Source organism: Ambystoma mexicanum, chromosome 3q, assembly GCF_040938575.1.
Source record: "Ambystoma mexicanum isolate Mex_15411 chromosome 3q, UKY_AmexF1_1, whole genome shotgun sequence".
NCBI lineage: Eukaryota > Metazoa > Chordata > Amphibia > Caudata > Ambystomatidae > Ambystoma > Ambystoma mexicanum.
The window spans coordinates 253,791,314-253,806,762 of NC_090926.1; the positions used below are offsets into that span (position 1 = coordinate 253,791,314).

General features: G+C 44.3%; 1 protein-coding gene across 4 annotated transcripts in view; it reads left to right on the forward strand.

Annotated features, from left to right (window-relative positions):
• Positions 1–15,449, forward strand: part of BAZ2A (bromodomain adjacent to zinc finger domain 2A) — a 2,136,751-nt gene that overhangs the window by 1,665,478 nt on the left and 455,824 nt on the right. The gene's annotated exons all lie outside the window — the stretch shown is intronic.

Consider the following 15,449-nt stretch of genomic DNA (forward strand, 5'->3'; position numbering starts at 1 on the left):
TGTATTCTTTGCTTTCTTCATCCCTTTTGTTATTTTCTGTACTTGTTGCGGCTTGCACTTTTAGCTCAAATCCCATATCTTCTAGTTCTGTTTTGCTGTTAAAGAAAAGGTTTTTTAGCGTAGTTGATGCTATGTACAGCACAGTTTCGGCCTTGGTGTGTACGTGGCTAGGCTCTACCACTATCAAGTCTTCTGATTTAATATGTTTCAGCTTTTGCATATATTTGAAGAGTTTTAACACAGAATTGCGGTTCAATATTATCTGGTCTCTGTTTTCTTCCACTTGTATCAACTTTATTCGCCATTTCGCTTTGTCCACTTTTCTCGATTTTTGCTTATGCTTTTGCGTCTTGGATCTATAGCGAAAGACCGTTTCCTCAGGGTCCCTTGGGGAGCAGGATCGATATTTGTCATTTTTCCTGATTTTAGCATTCCTAGATTTTGTTTTGACTTTTCTCCTTTGCCCTAGTTTCTGTCGCTGCATTCTCACAGGTCTCTTCCTCCTTACTCTGTAGTGATTCTGATTTACTCTTTTCCCCGCTAGTTTGTAAGGTTGTTGAATCACTGAGTCTGTCCAGCTTTTAGGTCATCAGGGCCTGTTCTGTCAAATGTTGGCTCAGGTTCATCAGTTCTTCGTTTTCGATAAAGTCAATTGTTGTTGGCGATAAGCTGGTGTGGCCTTTTTCCGACATTTCTTGGTTCTTAGTTTGTTGTAAGTTTACTTCGCTGTCTTCCATTTGTGATGTGTCTTTTTGAGTTACTGGACGTGTGAAGAATTGAAAGATACCTTCTGTAGTTTGAGCTCCAGTTTTGTTTGATCTAGGTGAAGTTATTTTTCTTGGTTTCAAGTTTGTTAGTTTGACCCGGTAGTGGTTTTGTCTTCGCCCTTTTATTTGTTTCCTCATTTGCTAATTTGTTTGTTGTTAGATCAATAGTTGCGAGGGTTTGGGTCCCAATTGTTTTTCCCACCACGGTTTGCTCTTTATCTTGGTGGTTCACTTGTTTATGTGGAGCGAATACGTTTGCATCCAAGGTGTTTGTTTTCCTTGCTTCCAAGGCCATAACATAGGCTTCTAAGAAGATAACTTTACTGTGAATCATCGCTTGTATACTTGTATGATCTTTCAATGATTCTGCAATGGTTTCATACAATTTCATAAATGGTGATAGCGCTATATTTACTGATGACATGATAGATAATAGGTCTATTTTCTTTGTTTTGTTTGAGAGGTCCGCCGGGCTTGCCAATTGTTGTTGTGTGGAGACTCTCCTTGTTGGTGAGTCATTTGACGTTGTTGTCGTGTTTGCCCATTGGCTTCATGAAGGCCTTGCTGTTTCCAATGATACTCTTCGATTTTTGTTACTGTCTGTGAGGGGGTTATGGCTATCATTACCCCACATATTCTGGTTTAGATTGTGTCGAGGTCTCAAGGCCAGATCTTGGTTAAGTTTGTTTTTCTGTCAGGGATAACTTCTCCGTTGACATACTCGCCCGTCGTGTAGACATTGGCCGCTCTGTTGGCTTTAACTCTTCCTGCTGAGATGTTTTTTTCAGTGTTTTATGCGCTTCATCAGTAATCTCATTTTTATCTTTTTCTGAGTGTGAGGCGGCTGCCCCCATTGGTGATAGTATATCAGGAGTTGGTTGGGGGAGACCCTTGTATATTTCTATTGGTGGGCAACTGGGGGCATCAGTTTCATCCATAGTGTGGCTCTTTTTCTGAGGGTTGTTTATTTTGCTTTGAGTGACTGCTACCTCCTTCACTGTTGCGCAATCTTTATCTGAATTTACCTTGTCGTCACGCTTGCTGAATTTGTTTGGTGGCGACATATTTAGCTTTCGTTCTGACAGTTTTTGTGATCTCCTTGGAGGCGATGTCAAATTGGATGTCTCCAAAACATTCTTAAATTAGAAAAGTGGCAGACTTTTAAGAAATGCTTGCAATGCCACTGGAGCACATGTTTTCCCCGTAACGAGAGATTTTAGCAGCTTTTGCTTCTGGAAAGCACAACACTTCCATGCACTTCAAAATGGGTGTGCTGGAAACCGGAGGGGAGAATGACGCATTTCCACACTTTTTATGATGAGATCAAAATCGGGCCCTCAACTGGAAATATCCAGACTGAGATAAACACGAAATATGACTTAAACTGTATATTGAACTCCAGAATGGAGAAAGGAATAGGAGTTAAATCAGTAGAAGAAACTCAGTCAGTCAATATGTTTATTCAAATCAATTCATCCATCAAACACATTTAAATACAAGTACAATACATATCAAAATTGACCATTTAATCTCACATTATACAATGCAGTGTTCTGGATCCTCTCCGGATTCCTTAAAATCTAAACACAAATATAAAACACACCACATAAACTGAAAAAAGGGCAATTAAAAGTGCACAGTGCATATTTCATAGATTATAACATTGTTTAATTCAACTGGGCCGATAACCCCTTTATTTGGTACATAGCTCTTTTCACGAAGGATAATAGCGCCCACGCTGTCAATACAGAGTCAGCAGCCAAGAGAAAAAAATATTGCCAGCCTGTGGGAGCGAATGTTAGATGATCTAAGGACCGGTAATAAATAGAGTAGACCATCTAACAATATTGTATGCTGGGCAAAACATTAGGAGCTGATTCAGGTCCTCTCTATCTGCCCTGCACGCCGGGTATCCTGGTGTATCTGGGTACCCAAACCAGTTTGCTGCTGTTCCCCTCAGCTGTAGGCAATCAAATCTGGCACGCGTGATCAGCCAACGATCTCCCCTTTCTCATTCACCCTGAAGATCACTGTGTGTGATCTATCCGAAATTTGTGGCGAACTCCATAAAATTCCTTTTCTCCTTCTTAGCCCGACACAGAGTTAGTTTATAGGATTGCATTTTCCCAAAAGTCAACAAATTATTTGGTGGAGATAGTCCCCGGATATTGTATTTGCCGACAGAAAATTGAGAGTACACTGGGGAGATAAAGTCTCCCAAGAAACCATCATCTTCTGTGGGGTCCCTCAGGGAGTGAGCCTATCTCCGCTGCTATTTAATCTGCACTTAAGGTTTCTTCGTGAGGTACTGGATAAGATAAAGACTTATTTCGCAAACTACGCTGATGATACACAGCTAGTAGTAGAACTAATTGGTGATTACGAAAAAGACAAGCAGACAGTAACCGATCTATATAACACCATAGAATCTTGGATGGATCACAACTGGATGTGTCTAAACAGCAAAAAGACACTAAGCTAGTGATCTTTGGTTCCAATCAGGCTAGGGGCAAGCTATCTTTGAAATACAACTCGTTCAAAATCAAAGACCCCCAGAGGCAGGTAGTGAACAAGGTTAACACCCTGGGCATGACACTGGAAGCCTCCTTACGCTCCGAAGTTCAAGCATCCTATTTGAACAAAAACTGTGCATACTATCTTAGACTGCTCAGAGCAATCAAGCCCCTTCTTAATGAAACAAACTGCACTACTATCGCGAGAGCAACTATACTGTCCTGTTTATGGTAATGCACTACTACTTGGAGCCAACAAGCAAAGTATGAACAAATATCAGCTAGCTGTCCGAATAATCAAACAGAAGCGGAGAACGGAACATACCAGTGAAGCTTGGAAAGAGCTACATTGGTTGAAGATAGAAGACAGTGCTGTTTAAATCCATGACACTAGTTCACAAGTGCCTACATGGGAAAGCTCCAGCATACCTGAAATTGAAGATTACCCAATACTTGCCAGCACGTTCACTCAGGTCAGAAGCACTAGGACTCGTAGTAAAACCACACTAGAAAGCAAACGGCCTAGGCAGAGTCTTTCCGATCCATGCAGCCACAAGCTGGAATGGCCTGCCCCGAAAACCTAAGATTAGAGACAAATCGCCTTGTTTTCAGAAAAGAAAGCTGAAAACGCTCCTGTTTAAATTAAACTACAAGACAATTAGTAAGATCAACTGAATGTACCACTGTTTGTTCTTCCTCTACTGACCAAGTGTCCTGTTTCTATTGTCTTGTCCTGTCTCTATGTTGGCGCCCCGATGCCCGCAGGCTTTCGGCGCCTTACAAATAAATAAAATAAAATAAAAATTACTTCTCGACAGGGCTTCATCGATAAAGGCTAGTCAAGGGATTTTTTTCCAGTTCTCCCTTGCCATATTAGTCCTAATGATGAAATGACATAGATTAACATGACTATTCGCCCAAAGACAAAGCCAAAAAGTAATCGGTTCCAAGGCCCATTGGTCTTCCCAGAAATCCATTCCCAGTTCCCTGTGAATAGAGATGCATGGAGCGGATCCCGGGAGTTCCAATAGCCTTCTAAAAAAACATTTTCTCCCTGGTCTGGATCTCGGGTGCTTTTAAGAAACCCCACAATGTCGCTCCATACAATGTCACAGCCTTTGTCTGCGCTGTGTAGACTTTTAAGACTACCTCCAGGGCTTGGCCCCGACAGCGGGACAAGAAGTGCCAAATCCCTCTTACATATTGGCTCAGCTTCACTGATTGTTTTTTATTAGGAGCACTACCCGGGACTGTCTCTGAAAATCTAATGCCTAGATAGTCAAATTCATTGAATTTAGGAATGATATCCCCATTGCATATCATTGGAACCATCTTTGCCGGCCTCTTTCTTCTCACACATCCAATTACCGCTGATTTTGTGGAATTTATTTTTAGCCCTAAATTATTCATAAAGCCCGCATAGGCGGCAATCATAATCTGGAGGGCCCGGGGGCCTTGGCTATTAACACTCATCTGCGTAGGCCAGGACCGGAAAGGCGCTGCCCCCCAATTTCGGATAGTCCACCCGTGTATCCACCAGTGCCTTTAAGAGCCCATTAATGTAAAGGGTGAAAAGAATTGGGGCTAAAACACATCCCTGACGAACCCCACATCCCACCTTGAAGCACATAGTGCATTGTCCCCCAGTGCCGCTATGCACACAAGCCTGGTTCTCCCTGTGAAGTTATTGTAACTCAGTTAAGATTTCCTCCGGGCACCCCAGGGACCCGACGAGCACAGCCATAGCTTTGATCTATCTACTTTGTCAAAAGCTGTGCTCAGGTTCATGAATGCAAGGTACACCCCGTCCACCTTGCTAAAAACTGAATTGGAAACCACTAAATACAGGTTTAAGCTCCATGGTTCCCACCCCATCACAGAAGCCAAACTGTATATCTGAGAGGACTGCATTCTTCGATAACCAGGACTCTCTGTACCCCAGCAGTACCCTCCCGAAAATGTTAAAGGAGGTGTCCAGCAGGGAGATGGTTCTATAAGCCGTGGGACTAGCGGGGTCACCTTTTTTGAAGATGGGGAAGAGAATGGCTGATTTCCACTACTGGAAAAGTAGCGAGTGTCACGGCAGGCATTAAACACTATAGGCAATGAAGGGGCCCGTAAATGAAGCTGGTGCGGAAACAAGTCTGAGGGTATCGCGTCTGGACCAGGGGCTCAGTTACGGCCCTCTAGGTTAATGGCCCGAGAAATATCCTCTAGCCTGAAACGCAATAAGGTGCAGCTTCTCCTGGATGTCTCCAAACAAGTTACCTCCCAAGCTGCTGTTTCTTCATGCGTACCACTTGGGCTCTCAATTGGTTTAAGAGTCTGGCCCCCTTTCACAAATTCCCAAAATGATTTCAGATCATTCCGGTCTGAAGCCTCCAAAAAACCCTCCCAGGCTTCCGCTTCAAGTTCTTTCCAGGACTAAGCGCTAGTTTGCTCTAGCATGAACGAACTCCCCCCTAATGCTGGTTGATGATTTTGAAACTCTCAGGAATTATTTTTTGGCAGTGGTGCAGCAAGGACTTGTTAAACCCCCATTTTGCGGGTATTAGCATTCCTCCTGCACTGTACCGTGAAGCCCTTGGTTAGTGCCCCCACTAGCTTGATAAAGCTCTCCACTACCCGTCTTACGGTCTAGGATACCAGGGAATGGCTGATACAATCCGCTGCCAGAATGTCTATGTGCATATTAGTATCCCAGATTCTTACCCATTTGATTCTCTTGTTGGACACATCGTTCATTTTTACCATGCATGGAAGTCTGTCTGGCGGGACTGACCCCACCCCCCCCCCCCCCCATAACATCACTTAATTTCAGACTGATTCGGTTGTGGTCGCTACTGGGTTCCTTCATCACGTCAAAACCCTCTATCCTGTCCAATAGTTCTAGCAAGAGGCAAAAATAATCTATAGTAGAAGAAAGTGGAATCATACATTTCTGAATGTGCGACAAAAGAAGACAAAATGAACAAAAATGTGTATTTTAAAGGATTAAGTTTTAAAGACATTGAAGACATCCAGTTCCCGATAGCAATGGGGCCGGCACAGAGCCGTTGGATGTCCGCTGGTCGAGATACCTTTAGCTAAAACTTGTCATCTTCATGTTGATGAACCCTGAGGCTGGCTTGAGCAGCACATTTTGAGGAAATTGAAGATGAGTGGTAGCCTTACCCCTCAATGCCCACCCTTCTTGATGAACCCATGTACCCCCCAACTGTCACTGGTCATCAGACGCAAGCAGCTTCTTTAAAAACACTGCTCCCTTTGTCACTCCCGTTCATACCAGACTGACTGCCCACAGCTTCAGTAGTTGTATTTATGTACAATATGACAGAATTCTTGTTGACACAATATAAGTGAAACATAAGTCGAGCAGTTAAAGTGTGTGTGTGTGTGTGTGTGTGTGTGTGTGTGTGTGTGTGTGTGTGTGTGTGTGTGTGTGTTCTCTCGCTGTGCTGGCATTTAGACGTCACTACAAAACCTTCTGTATTCTCCTCTGTTCAACGTAACCCAATGACTACAGATGGAACGATGCTGTGTGAGTGTACACCTGCCCTCTCCAGAGCACCCCTTGCTGCAAAACAGTTGTCTGTTCATCCAAAGTGAGCTCAATGTGGGAGAGTAAATGGGAGAGTAAATGGATGTGAACTCTGTTCCATTTTGTTTTTGTTTTGCAGGGTTTTATTGTATTCAGTTGGTATCATGGGTCTCTTGTTTTGACTGAAGACTCTGCATAATGTTTTATGTATGATCTGTTCATTATTTTCTATAGTTTACCAATTTCTGTCTGCAAATTGTAGAGGAATGTCTTTCCTTGTCCTCCTTCATCCCAATTTCCCCTTAACAGCACCTCCTGTGGCAGCTTCCCCCAATAAAACAAAGCCCTCTATCCCTGCACTACCCTACTGCCCCGAACACAGCTTTTTGCACCTACAAATTGAGAATGTCCTTTTCAGATACAAAATGTAATTGCATCACTGCACCTTTCCAGTCACCAATTACTGATGGTGTCTTTTGAAACATGGTCAGCTGTGCTGCAGTACCCTAGCCTTGTTCACTGCTTTATGAACCCGCCTAAAATATCCTTTGACCAGTTCTTGTACTTTTTCAGTCACATTTATGTCTGAAGCACCAGGTCGAATCTTGATGCAATGAAAGCCTTGCTTCAACATGAATCCTGAATTTGAGGAATGTTCTGTATCATCTGTTATTCTTAGTTTTCAGATGTCCTGGGCATAATGTTTATTCACATGTGGGATCATTGTCCTACAGATACTGTGCTCCTTGAAGTAGGCTGTGTCCATTATGACTCCAAAGATGACTGTCTGTCCTGGGCCATACTTGGACATGCGCCCTTTCCTCCCCCAGGCATGGACTTTCCCTGGATACTTCAGCTGCAGTTTACAAGGCCAGTGCCTTCTCTTCTGAAATACTATCTTGTTGAACTGTTGTAGCACAATGGATGTATCATCTATGAACAGCTTGTCTTCAAAGTCCTTGCATGTCTTGCTCCATTATTCAACAACTGTTTCTCCTTCTTTCCATCATGGACCATAGGTGAAATCCTAGGACATAACAAAAACACATAATTACTGCATTGTACATGAACAAGTCATATAACGACTGCACAAAGGTAAGGTTCCCTCCGGTTACAGCTCATTAAGCCCTCTGCCCCTTAGTGTAATAGGATCATACATTGCTCAAACACACACCCTTACTATACTGTAGATAAACATTTTGCATAAACACACCCCAGAACCAAAGTAAAGTTTCCTTCCCAACCCCCATTTTAGTCCGCCAGGACAGTTTTTTAATCTGAGACTCATTGCTGTCCACTGTTTCCAGCCCAGAGCTGAGAGTATGCTAAATCACCCTGAATTCTGTCATTAGGACAGCAGAAGTTTGAGTTGGGTCACAGTTGTTTCATCTCCCTCTTTAAGCAGAGAGTCTAGTATTTCCACAAGTTACTAAAAGTAAAGGAAAGTGAATTATTATTATTTTTTAATTATTATTGTGAAATGTTACTGTACAGTTCAGAAAAGCACAAAAAACACACTGTACTTTGCATGCATAGTACAGTAGATCACCCCTGCCGTGAACCGTATATTACACAAAAGCCCCCTCCACTTACTCTGCCCGATGCTTATTTATCTTCTGTGGCTGTTTGAAAAGTAATTTTTCAGCCTTAATGTGGCTAATGGTGCTTCCCTTGTATTTATTGATACTTTAAAAATATATATATTTCTGAGGCTTGTGGAATCTGCTTAGATCACATGCTGTGCATAGGCCGACATCTAGTGGAAGCTGCGGAGTATTACAGTTTGTTTTTCGAAAGTCGAAAATGGGCGTCGACACAGGCGTGCCAGTAATACTATCCCTAGTGTGACGTCCACTGTACCCAAGATCCCTCACGCGTGTAGGATCCTCAGATTGTTTTTTTCCGCCATACTGGTCGGAAGCATCTTGCGGAGTTCCCTGGCCTTAGCCATACTTTTGCTGTTATTATAATTTTAATTCTTATTCATTCCCTTCCCCACCCCAACGTCGACCCTCAACCTCGACGACGGCTGGAGAAGTCATCGACCGTCGACTGCTGCACGACGGATCTGGGCCTCGGTAGGCCGCTGGCCTCGGCCCGGGCCTAGTAGGCCGCTGGCCTCGGCCCTTACAAGTAGGGAGAGTGGGGGGTGGTACATACTCTTCACTCTTGATATATAGTTACATTTATATATATTCCTACACTTAGCAGCCCGCTGCCTTAAGGTGCGTATGGAGGGTACCCCTTTTCAATTCTGCCCCAAGTGCAATCGCAAATACCCTTGGGTCGACAGGCACGCCACGTGCAATCTCTGCTTGCCGAGGGATCACCCCGAAGCGAACTGCAGAGCGTGTAGTAGGTTTAAACCTAAGACACTTAAGGACCGTTCGACAAAGCGTTGGGCCCACCACGCCAGGCAGGAGGCCATGGCAGCGGAGGGCGCCTTCAGCGATGGCAGCGACGCCGTACTTTCGGACGGCGAGGGCATTACGGCGTCGAAAGACAGCCGACGAGCGCAGGTCCCCGACCTCGGAAGGTCGTCCGGCAAGGCGGCTATGGGGAAGACCCCCGGCGACGCAAGCGCTACACACCTAACACACACTAAACACACTAAGACCAACCGGACCTCGACGACGTCGACTTCCCGGAAAGAGGCACAAAAAGAACGGTCCGACTCGGTGTCCTCTGGGCGCTCTCGATCGAGATCGCCTCACGACGCAAGGCAATCATCCACTCTTGCCAAGAGTGCCTCGCTACACACACTAACGGAAGTTCGATCGTCGGGAGACGAAGACGACTTCCACCCCCAGGCCTTATCAAGAGACATGCGTGGTTACGGCAGTCGGGATTCAAGACAGAAACCCAGGCTTCTTTAATAGACAAGCCAGTGGAACCCGACCTATTGTTTGGGAAAGCGGTCGAAGACGCACTTAAAAATGCCAAATATGAATATGAGACTCTCAAATCCCTTGGCCAGCTTACCAACAAACCCCCTAACCAGAGGGGGAACAATAATTTTCGTCGCCCACGCGGCCAAAATTCACAAAGAGGCAACTATGCCCAGGGACAAGGTACACAATGGAATAACAACCAGCAGTCTACCCAGAGTTACGGCAGGGGTAACAAGAGAGGTCGTGGAAGAGGCAGAGGCAGCCCCAACAAGGGCGGGGGCACGCCTCCACCAAAACAGTGACGCTCAGTTCAGGGTCCCTTGCCACGCAACCCCAGTAGGGGGACGCATTTCCACCTTCACCCAGGCTTGGGAAGGGATCACCTCAGACAGATGGGTGCTGTCAACAGTATCCGCAGGATATTGTATAGAACTACTGCAGCGTCCCCGGAATCATCCTCCACGACAAAGAGTGCACTCCCTAGAACATCAAAGGATCCTTCTCGAGGAGATCGCCATTCTGCTAGAAAAGGACGCGATAGAACTCGTCCCAGGACACCAGGTAAACAAGGGTATCTATTCAACTTACTTCCTTGTGCCAAAGAAAGATTTGACAATGCGCCCAGTATTGGACTTACGGCCTGCCAACAAATATGTCAAGCCCCAAAAATTCCGTATGACCACGCTACAAGAGGTAATCCCCCTCCTAAAAAAGGGGGATTACATGGCAACCTTGGATATGAAAGATGCTTATTTTCATATTTCCATGCTCCCAGCGCACAAAAAGTACTTGCGCTTCAAGGTGGACAGTCGCCACTACCAATTCAAGGTACTGCCCTTCGGGATAGCTTCAGCACCAAGGGTATTCACCAAGGTACTGGCGGTGGCGGCTGCACACCTACGCAGGGAAGCAATCCCGGTGTAACCTTATCTGGACGACTGGCTCATAACGGGGGAAACCCCAGGAATTTGCAGGTCAAACATTCAGAGGACTATCGACCTCCTCCACGAATTAGGCTTCTCCATCAACGAGAAAAAGTCAAGTCTGGTGCCAAGCACCTCAAAACAGTTTCTAGGAGCTATCCTAGATACTCAGAAAGGATTGACCTTCCCTTCGGAAGAGAGAATTCGGAATATACTTCTGCAAATTCCGCATTATCAGTCAGGTCAACAGATAACAGTACGCAAAGCTATGCGGTTACTGGGCATGATGGCGTCATGCATTTACCTGGTCCCCCACGCGCGTCTGCGCATGCGTCCCATGCAGGAATGGTTGGCGAAACAGTGGTCTCAGGCAAGTGGTCATTGGGACGATCTAGTGGTCGTTTCGCCAACACTCGTACAGAGCCTACACTGGTGGACAAGAGAGAATCTCGCAAAGGGGAAACCCTTTTACGATCCCGAAGTACAAGCCGTGGTGACTACAGATGCATGCCTGACTGGGTGGGGAGCTCACCATCTCCACCACACAGCTCAGGGTCTCTGGTCTCACTCAGTAGCCAAGAACCACATCAATCTGCTAGAGCTTCTGGCAGTATTCCGAGCGCTAAGGGCGTTCGAGCCCCATCTACTGAACTTGTCGGTGCAGATCAGGACGGACAGCACGACAGCCATGTTCTATCTGAACAAGCAAGGGGGGACTCGTTCGCCAAATCTGTCCAAGCTTGCCCAGAAAATATGGATATGGGCACTCAGACGGAACATCTTCCTGTCATCGCAACATGTTCCAGGGGAGCTCAATTCCCTAGCGGATGCTCTAAGCAGAAACTCCCTCCCGGAAGAACACGAATGGGTCCTTCACAGAGACGTAGTAGAAGATCTCTTCTCTCAGTGGGGTTTCCCCACTATAGACCTATTCGCCACAAGCGAAAACAAACAATGCCCAGGATTTGCATCCAGGTTCCCCCAGCCGGACTCCCAAGGGAATGCCCTGTGGATGAACTGGTCAGGGATGTTTGCGTACGCTTTTCCACCAACTCCTCTCATCAGGAAGGTGGTGTACAAGATGAACAAGGAATCTATGACGCTCATCCTAGTTGCTCCCATGTGGGCGAGACAACCATGGTTTCCACACCTACGCAGGATGGCGGTGTGCGAACCCATCAGACTCCCAGCCTGGTACAACCTACTGTCCCAGCAACAGGGTCAAACAGTGCATCAGGAACCCAACTCTATGAACCTAGCAGCATGGCTCCTGAAGTCATAGAGTTTGGACATCTCAAATTACCACAGAGGTGTATGGACATTCTAAAGGAGTCCAGGAAACCAAATACAAGGCACTGTTACTTTGATAAGTGGAAAAGATTCGTTATCTGGTGCCAGAATAAACAAATCAACCCGGTTGATTGCACTCCTTCCAACGTTGTGACATACATGCTCCACCTGCTGGATGCAGGGTTGGTTTTTAACTCGCTGAAAGTACACCTGGCAGCCCTCTCGGCTTACACCACATCCCATAACAAGGTCTCGTGGTGGAAAGTACCAGTGGTTAAAGCCTTCATGGAAGGAGTAAAGAGACTTCACCCTCCTATTTCGAACCCACCGCCAGGATGGGACCTCAACGTGGTGCTAGCTAAGCTCATGGGACCCCCATTCGAACCCATGCATAAAAGTAGTCTCAAACACCTGACTTATAAAACGGCCTTCTTAGTAGCCATTACCTCCATAAGAAGGGTCAGTGAAATTCAGGCTCTGTCAGTGCAGGATCCTTTCTTTACTATCCACAAGGACAAACTGGTTTTACGCACACACCCTAGGTTCTCACCTAAATTCATATCCAAGTTCCATGTAAACCAGTCCATCGAGCTTCCGGCTTTCTTCCAGAACCCGCAAAGCTCGGCTGAGGTGAAACTACACACCCTAGATGTGCGTAGGGCGGTCCTATACTATGTAAATAAAACCAGACCGCTAAGGAAAACAGATCAACTGTTTGTCTCCGTAGCTACAGGCAGAGAGGGGGATCGCGTCTCTAAGGGCGCTATCTCGAAGTGGATTATCAACTGTATACAGCTGTGTTACTCTCTTTCTGACAAGACTCTGCCTTTTACGCCAAGGGCCCACTCTACTAGAGGCATTGGTGCCACTCTGGCTTTCATTGCAAATGTTCCCCTCGACACCATTTGCAAAGCGGCTACTTGGAGCTCTATTCACACTTTTACTCAGCATTACTGCATTGACACTCATTCCAAGACAGATACACAAGTGGGACAAGCGGTTCTAAGACACCTGTTTGCTCATGACCCTTCTCACATCCCACCTCCTTCTTCTGGTACTGCTCGCTAATCTATGCACAGCATGTGATCTAAGCAGATTCCACAAGCCTCAGAAGGGATACATTACTCACCGTAATCGTATTTCTGATGCTTGTATCTGCTTAGATTCACATGCGACCCACCCTTCCTCCCCTCCGAGAGAAGGCGCATGATTGCTTGTAGTCTTACCTTTTCTGTCTATCTGCTTGGATTATCTGTACTCACGCTACTCCTCATGCTTCCTCATGTCAGAAAAAATACAATCTGAGGATCCTACACGCGTGAGGGATCTTGGGTACAGTGGACGTCACACTAGGGATAGTATTACTGGCACGCCTGTGTCGACGCCCATTTTCGACTTTCGAAAAACAAACTGTAATACTCCGCAGCTTCCACTAGATGTCGGCCTATGCACAGCATGTGAATCTAAGCAGATACAAGCATCAGAAATACGATTACGGTGAGTAATGTATCCCATATATTGTTTTTGTATTGGATTGGCAGCAGTGTCGGAATCAAGGTGTCCTGAGGCTGACCAGGGCTTTGGACTAAGTAAAAGAAAGACATTTTGATATCTGAAGCAATTGTGCCTTTTTAAAATAATTTTTTATTGACCAAGTTTCTATTCCTAAATTTAAATCAAGTTGTTTACATCCATTGACTTTCCTCGTGTCCTTTTCTTGATTATTACATCATCATTTGTGTTGTGTCTTTATTTTGACTTAATAAATGATATTCATTTAATAGTACTCAGATTTATTGTTTTGCCTTTTGGCTTTGCTGCTGAACTACATTCATTCAGTTGAATGTTTTGGTTTTATTTGGGATACCTTGTTTCAGTTGTTGGTACCCATCCGTATAGCTGTCAAATTGTATTCATTCAATAGTATACAGTTCCTTGATTTGCATTTGATAACCACATTTCAGGTTGCTAATTTCTCTCCTCTTTACGCTCCTCAACACGTGTTTCCACGTCTTAGATATGGCGTTTCATCAGGAGGTGCTATAAAGCAATTGTATAAAGAACATATTCCCTACAGAAAACACACCAGACAACATGTATTTATCCTTTTTGTGTTTTACAGAGAAAATCAATTTCACATATAGTAATTAAACCTTTTTTTTTTTGCATACTACTAGATCTTGTGTTTTAAACTTTTAAGCTTGCTTGATTTCTTTATGCTTTGCAGCAATTTGTTTTGTTTATCATAGATTCCCCCTGCAAGTAGAGGGTACTTTTTTAAAAACCTTTAGTATATGATTTTAACAATATCTTGAATACTCTGACAAATCTGCACATTAATTGATAAATGCTGTTTTACCTTTGTGATTCCCAAGGTTCATTAGTGGAAAGTTTGGTCACCTTTAATTACTTCTGTTGCATTCTTAAACATCAGCATGATGTGCCGTTGTAAGTGAAGATTTCCCTCCTAAAGAGAGAAAATAATTTTGAGCCTGTTATTTCCCATATAAGTAAGATGTCATTCTGACATCTTTTACATTCATAACATTAGCGTTACACTGGGTTAAAGTAAAAAGGAGTCCCCATTTACCTGTTTTAGATGGAAGGGCACTGGTCGCTTTCCTCGTGGTACGGTTGCCATTCTTTTTAACTTACACTCGATCCATTTATTTAGCGCAATGATGCGAAAACATTCATCAGTGCATTGATGGCATGCATCAATTTGACGCTGACGTCATGCGTTGGTTTACTGCGGATGCCATTTTGTCTTGGGAAGAGAAATATTGTTGTATTCGGGTAGCATGGTTTGTTGCTTCGTAATTCGATTGTTGCTTTGAAAATATTATAGACTTTTGTTTGGTTTGTTTAATATTTAGAAGTTTTATGAGACTCAATAATTTCCTTGACTAATTGTTTGTTCTCGACTTAAAGGTACTTCTAACATGACATTCAAAATAAAATATATGAATACAGTACGTGAGCAGTTGATACATTGTGTGCAATTGATTGTATTCTCTTATCAGTATACTTGTTTCTTGCAAAATTACATTTTTTTGGTGTATAAAGAAAAATATTTGTTGACATATATTGTATTACAGAACATGGTACATTTCCTGGTCCATATTTAATCCGGTATGGTAAGTGTCCATTAACCATATCCAATAGCCTTCTTTTTTCCTTAATGTTTGTTCTAGATGGCCTCCTCTGGGTGGCAGTTTTACTTTTTCTATACCAAAAAATGTGATTGTTATCGCTTTCAGAGCACCCTACACCCAAGAGGCCACGGGAGGATCCTCTTTCTATGTCAACCTTAAGGTTTCCTGGAAATTTAGAATATTCAGGACCATTTCACTTCTATCCACCCTGAAGATGAGATTCAAATGGACACATATCATGACATTTATGATGAGGCAGAAGATAATACCTTCCTACAGGACTACACTGCAGATGACCAGGCGGATGCCACGGACAACTGGGAGGACATTAATCCAGTTGAGACAGAGCCATGGGCACTCTCTACTCAG